The sequence below is a fragment of the Microcebus murinus genome, chromosome 14 (assembly GCF_040939455.1).
Source record: "Microcebus murinus isolate Inina chromosome 14, M.murinus_Inina_mat1.0, whole genome shotgun sequence".
NCBI classification, from domain to species: Eukaryota; Metazoa; Chordata; class Mammalia; order Primates; family Cheirogaleidae; genus Microcebus; species Microcebus murinus.
In genome coordinates, this window is record NC_134117.1 from 46,298,611 (window position 1) to 46,305,750 (window position 7,140).

Here is a 7,140-nt window from a genome sequence, read left to right on the forward strand (position 1 = left end):
AATATCTAGGACAAAACTGTAAATTCAGTTCAATTACTAACAAGCAAATACCAGAGCTTGATATAACTTCCAAAAGAGCTCACTGAAGTAAAATTACATATTATTCTAAGTGACAAAAAGGTGCTAATTAAAGTTATTTACAGATACAATGGTTGTACAGTACCTTTTAAGTCTGCAATTTAGGTTTCAGATTTTCCATTGAGAATTAACTGCACTGAAATTCTATAAATTATACCTAAGCAATTCACGTGTAAGAGTTTGCAACACAGAGATAAATACTGCTATCTAAATTATTAATTACAGTTTAATAATAATCTCAACATTAGCAACCACTGTAGTTACTATAATGTGACCTGTTGGGGCATCTTCTAGTCTCAATTTCTTTGTGGTTCACAACCTCATGAAGGGCAGAGGAAAAGATCCCACTTTTATGAAATGATTAGACTACACATGTCAACTTATAAGAAAAATCACATGCAAGACACTACGTTGCAGCAGCTATTCAAATATCTGTTTTACATAAAAGCACTCATTTAAAAATTAATACCTAAAGCCTTTAAATAAAATTCTACTACTAACTTCATAAGTCTGAAATTTTAGGAACGACTGTTTAGAAAACCTGGTTTACTTAACATTACCTTTTGCAGAAGAGAAAAGGAGTCTTACTATCAACCACATCAACACTTAAGTGAATCGCATGCACTATACCCTTGTGGCCAGAAAATCGCATTTTTTTTCTAAAAGGAAGGCAATCTTTTGTTTCTTGGACTTCCAAAGCTTGATTTATATAATAGTAACTTCAAACATCACTACTTTAGGAAGGTTATAGAAAAACTCTTAGAAAAAATCATTTCAAACCTTAGTCACACTGTTGAAATACTCACCCAATGTTAATAATTTGTTCTTCAGTGAGAAATAGAATTCCTCATAGCAAATGCCCCAGTGTTGCTTCACTTGCTTACTTCTGCCATTAAAAACCAAACTGTTAGCTAAATCGGCAAAATGTTTTTGTGCTCTTACCTAACACCTGTGGCTCTATCCTCTGTTGTTCCAATAGGCACCACGTTTATCCAAATAGGTGACAGAAGACTGCATCTGACAGGCACTAACACTAAGCTTACATACTGTGTGAAAAAACCCAGCACTGACACGAGTGCTTGCTGTAGGTGTATTGTCTGATGCACCTGAAAGCAGAACTAGTTGATACCCTTTGGGGACAGGAACACTTTCTTTGCCTTGACTGGTTCTCTTTCTAACTTTTTGTTTGTAATGTTACTCTTTAAAAAAATCCTGTAACATTGATGGTCAAGGGAGCCCACGGATTCCATCATATGTCGTGCCCCTGCACGACAGATATACTGCAGGCTAAAAGGAAAAGTCCTACTGAGTAGCATAGTAAGCAATGGTTCAAAAAACATGCAAGAACTGGGATCTTTAAGATGTTCTAACGGTCCTGTTACAGTGGAGGAGTGAAATGCATGCAGGGCATGTGCATCAAAACTAAAATTGTGATTCCACGACGGTGCAATTCCAGCGTGCAGGGGTCTGTTGTGGCGTGGAAGCTCACAGAGAAGAGGTAGTTCTCCTGCGCACAGTCCCTGAGCCAAAATGTGCCTTCAGGCTTTCCTTCTAGAAGGGCTTCTGCTTCATAACGGTCCATCACTCCCCGCAGTAACACGGATTCCCAGTAATCTGAAGCAAGTCTGGCACGAGGCAGCATGCGTCATCCATCTGTGTGTGGACTTTCCAAGCTCCCTGTCTGCTAACACGGGCAGGGCTGTCTGCAGATACAGGACGCTGCTTCTGCCTCCGTGACTGCAAACACAGGGCGGCTGTGTCCTCTTCCTTAGCTTGTGGAATTGCAGAACTGTCGCCACTTATTTCAGTCGTTCCAGGAGCTACTTTGGGTCCCAGTTTATATAATGGATTAACCTGTGCAGTAGCTTCAAACGTATGTATTTGTGCCTTGGGAAGGGGATCAACCCCTTCTTCAATACTAAGCCGTCTTCTCTCCCTAAGCCTATCTTCATCCTCTGTAGAAACCAAAGATGGATCAAATGTATTGAAGCATGTTGAACGTGGGCTCACAAGAGCTGTACGCTGTTTGCAAATGCCATTTTGGGGCTAAATCTGAGGCAGCAGGAAAGGGGTATTTCTCCAGCATTAATTCAGAAAGATGCATTTTTCTTTTATTGAAAAAGAGAGGCTTTGAGTGCTTGTTATTAGTTCTCATGAGAAAACACAAAGCCACAGTACCCTGCTACCCTTGTCTCAGAGAGCGACTGTCTACGGTTCTGCCGCAAACACTATGTCGTGTACAGAGCTGACACCATAGGGCCTCTCTCCTTTGAGGTCCACTTCCAGTTCTACCAAACTTCATATCAGCATCCAATGAATTTTGGGTCTTTGTAGAACAGGAATATTTTTTTTTCCTACCCCATGGACATGTAGAGAGTAGGAATCTCTTTGTGCAGGTCTTGTTCCAGGAGTAACACAAGAATCAACCTTTTCAATGCTTATTTCAACAATTTGAGGGATTTCCGTGGCACAACTTTGGTTCTCCTTGAAGAATTCTTTGAAGGGCTGAATCCTATTTGTAGGGCAATGTTTTCTCTTAAGGGACTGCTTTGCTGCTGAGCAGCTGAGTCTCCTGTGCTGTTTTTCTCTTTGACAGACAAACAGGTGTTGTAGTTCATGTCCACACTTTTACTATGGCTTCCTTCCTCAAGACTGAAGAGATTCTGACACCTGTGTTTGAAATTATTCCACATTTTTCAGTGGGAGAAAATATTTTATTTTAAATGAGCTGTACTCCTTGGCATTTTTCAGGAGAATCATTGATATATAGCAAGTAATATTTAAGCTAAACAATAAAAAATAAGTTTAGAATTGTTTAAGGATTATAATAATTAATAAAGATCTAAAATATACTTATCTCTTTTATAATTGTGTTTGTGGGAAACATAAATAATTTTTATTGCTGCTCAATTTGGAGCATACAGTACTACACAGAGTGGCCCAAGTGAGATATAGTTCAATTTTGCACTAACACCTACAGTTTGGAAAATTTTGTGACTTATGTGATTCATGAATTAAAAGTTCCTTTCTGGAAACTGTGGACTTTTGAAAGCAAAGGGGCAGTTTAGCAATCTTCCATGAAGACATGAACTTGTGTACACATAATGACTTCAAAATACATAAGACAAAATTTGAAAGAATTACAAAGAGAGAATAATCCAGAATCATAGTGAGAGAGGTTTTTAATAAATTTTCTTAAGAAACTGATAGATCAAGGAAAAGTATAGATTTTCACAACATACTCAAAAGCTTGATCTAACAGCAGGCATAGAACCTTGTAGTCAATAGACTAAGATTGCATTCTTTTTAAGCACTAATTGAACATTTATAAAAATTGATCACACACTAGGGCATGAGAAGAGGCTCAACAAATTCCAAAGAACCTATACACGTAAGACATGTTATCTAACCATAATAAAATAATAAATAAATTATTAATATAATATAATTAATATAACATAATAATATTATTATATTAACATAATATAGTAATTAACATAATATAATAATAAATATAATAATAAAATAATTAAATTAGAAAAAAATAATCAAAAGATAAAAACAACAACAGTTGTCATATCTTTGGGGGGATATGCTTCTAAAAAACTTAATTGTTAAGGAGGAAAAAATTAGAAATTAAAAATATTTAGTACTGAATGAAAACAGCATTGTATTTCAAATTATGAGCTCAACGTAGAACTCAGTAGAAAATTTGTAGTTTATAAATTCAATTCTGTGTCAATAAAAATCAAAACCACAATGAGATATCACTTAACCCCAGTGAGAATGGCCTTTATCAAAAAAATCTCCAAACAATAAATGCTGGCGTGGTTGCGGAGAGAGAGGAACACTCCTACACTGTTGATAGGACTGCAAACTAGTTCAACCTCTGTGGAAAGCAATATGGAGATACCTTAAAGCGATACAAGTGAATCTACCATTTGACCCAGCAATCCCATTGCTGGGCATCTACCCAAATGATCCAATGACACTCTACAAAAAAGACACCTGCACTCGAATGTTTATAGCAGCACAATTCATAATTGCAAGGCTGTGGAAACAGCCCAAGTGCCCATCAATCCAAGAATGGATTAATAAAATGTGGTATATGTATACCATGGAGTACTATTCAGCTCTAAGAAACAATGGTGATATAGCACATCTTATATTTTCCTGGTTAGAGCTGGAACCCATACTACTAAGTGAAGTATCCCAAGAATGGAAAAACAAGCACCAGATATATTCTCCAGCAAACTGGTATTAACTGAGTAGCACCTAAGTGGACACATAGATACTACAGTAATAGGGTATTGGGCAGGTGGGAGGGGGGAGGGGGGCAGGTATATACATACATAATGAGTGAGATGCACACCATCTAGGGGATGGTCATGATGGAGACTCAGACTTTTGGGGGGAGGGGGGAAATGGGCATTTATTGAAAACTTAAAATCTGTACCCCCATAATATGCCGAAATAAAAAAAAAAGGAAAATAAATAAATAAAAAAAAGTGAATTGGACTTTTCATGAAACTTTAAAAATTGTATTATTCATAAGAAAGTCAGAATATAATCAAAAATAGTCAATAGCTAAAACTGTTCTTAAGGAAGAGCAAAGAGTATAGACTTGTGCTATGTGGTGTCCAGGTTAGTTATAAAGCTATAATAATAAAGGCAAGGTAGTATTGGTGTAGGGATAGATAAATTGATCATTGGAACAGTCAAGAGCCTACAAACAGCATCAATCATACATGGTCCCTAAGTATATAACAGAGGAGGCACAAATCATAGGGATAGGATGAACTAATCAATAATTGTTGCCTAGGAAAAAATGTTTTCATATAGAAAATGTAAAATTATATGACTGCCTCACATTATACATAAAAATAATCTTCAATGGATTAAAACCATAATAAGAAAAATAAACCCTAAAATATTAGAAGAAAACATTAGAGAGGACAATATAGGATCTCAAGCTAGAGAATCATTTCTCAAACAAGATAGGAAAAGCTTAAACCAAAAGAGAAAAAAATTATTAAATTTGACCACTCAATTTTTTCAAAAGGCACAATAAACAGAGTTAAAATATAAGCAAAAAAGTAGAAAGAACAAAGATGCTGTATTTGTAACTTATAAGCCAGACAAAAGATTATCTTGCAGAATATATACATAGCATATCAATAAGAAAAAGAAAAAAAAAAAACTAAAAGAAAACCATCACAGTATGTACACAGTCAATTCTTAGAAGAGGAAATTTGAATAGGCAAAATGTTTAAACAAGGATACACACAAATGATACAAGTAGAACTGCAGAAATCTGAGTATGTTGGTGGGTGTATCAATGTCAATATCTCGGATGTGATGTTATACTGTACTTATGTAACATGTTACCGTGGGGGAAACTTGGCAAAATGTACAAGGGTTTTCCCTATCATTTCTTACAACTGCATATGAATCTACAATTATCTTAATAAAAATTTCAATTAAAAATATGAGATGTTCACCCTTACTGCTAATTAGGGACATTTAATCTTAAACAATGAGATGTTCTTTTAGACTCAGAAAATTGATAAAAGTTAAGAATTGTGACCATCACCATTGTGTTCTGAGAGTCCAGCAAGGAATAGAGACCATGCTGGGAATAGCCTAGGCCACCAGAGTCAGGGATGCATGTGGTTTCTCATGGACAAAATAGGCCATAAAGAGGAGTCCACCATTCATTCATTCATTCATTCATTCAACAAATACATATTAAGTGCCTATTATATGTCAAGCACTGTTTTAAATATTTAAATCTATGAATAAACAGGCAATGATTCTTGTACTCATGAAATTTATATTCCAGTTGGAAAAGACAGGCAAGAAATAATAAGCATAATACATAATTGAAGGATATAGTAGTAATAGAAAGTGATAAAGTAATATGGGAAAATAAGAGACAGTAAGGGGCATTGTACGTTCTAGGGTAAAGTGGGTGGGTAGGGTGCAATTTTTAAAAAGAGCATGAAAGAAGCCCTCATTGAGAAGGTAAGATCTGAGCAGATGTGGAGGAGGTAAAAGAATCAACCTTCCCTATTTTGATCAAAGTCTGTTCTAGGCAGAGAGAATAGTTGGTGAGAACATCCTTGAAGGGAGCATGAGCAACATGTTCAAGGCACAGCAAGGGGCTACAGTGGCTGGAGTGGAGCGAGCAGGGGGGTGAGAAACAGGAGATAAAATCTGAGGTCAAGGAGGTAATGGGCTTTCAAGTTGGGGAGATTATGTAGAGCATTATAAGCTTTGGTGAGTTCTCTGGTTTTTATTCTAAGTGAAAACAGAAGCCCTGCTTTCAGCAGAGGAATGGATATGATCTACTTATATTTTATTAATGATAAGTCTCTAGCTCCTGTGTAGAGAATAGGTTGCTGAACAGCTAAGGGTGGGAAAAGGAAAACCAGTTGGGAAGCTGTTCAACAATCCCAGGGAAGTGACGGTGGAGGCTCAAGCTGGGTCAGGAGAAGGAGAGATGGTGAGAAGTAACCAGATTCTGGGATACATTTTGAAGGTGAAACCAACAGTATTTCCTGATAGATTAGAACAATGTAAGGAGAAGAAGGGAATCCACGATATCTCATAGGTTTAGGATCTGGACAACAGAATGAATAGAGTGCACCAGCGAGACAGGAAGGGCTGTGGGTGGTGTGGAGGGCAAGAGCAAGGGTTCAGGTTTGCGTTGAGATGTTTGTTAGACATCCCAGTGGTGACGTTGGGTGTGCGAGCCTGGAGTTTGGGAGGAAGTATGGACTGAGGGATTTATATGTGGGAGTATTGGCAATGGCCATTTAAGCCCATGAGACCAGGATGAAATCATCAGAGAGATAAGAATTTCAAAGAATAAACTCCAGAGTCTTGAATATGAAGAGATCAGGAAATGAGGAGGAAGTAGGACATGAGATTGAGAGGGAATGAGTAATGAGGACACAGGAAACCAAGGAAGGTGATGACCTGGAGGCCAAGTGAGGAGATTGTCTTCAGGAGGAAGATACAATCAATTGATTGTGTCACATGCTGCTGATAGGGCCAGTA

The 7,140-nt window shown here is 37.1% G+C and overlaps 1 pseudogene; it reads right to left on the minus strand.

Moving 5' to 3' along the window:
• Positions 1-1,196: 1,196 nt before the first annotated feature.
• Positions 1,197-2,768, minus strand: LOC105870331 (suppressor of cytokine signaling 5-like; annotated as a pseudogene).
• Between the last annotated feature and the right edge of the window lie 4,372 nt (positions 2,769-7,140).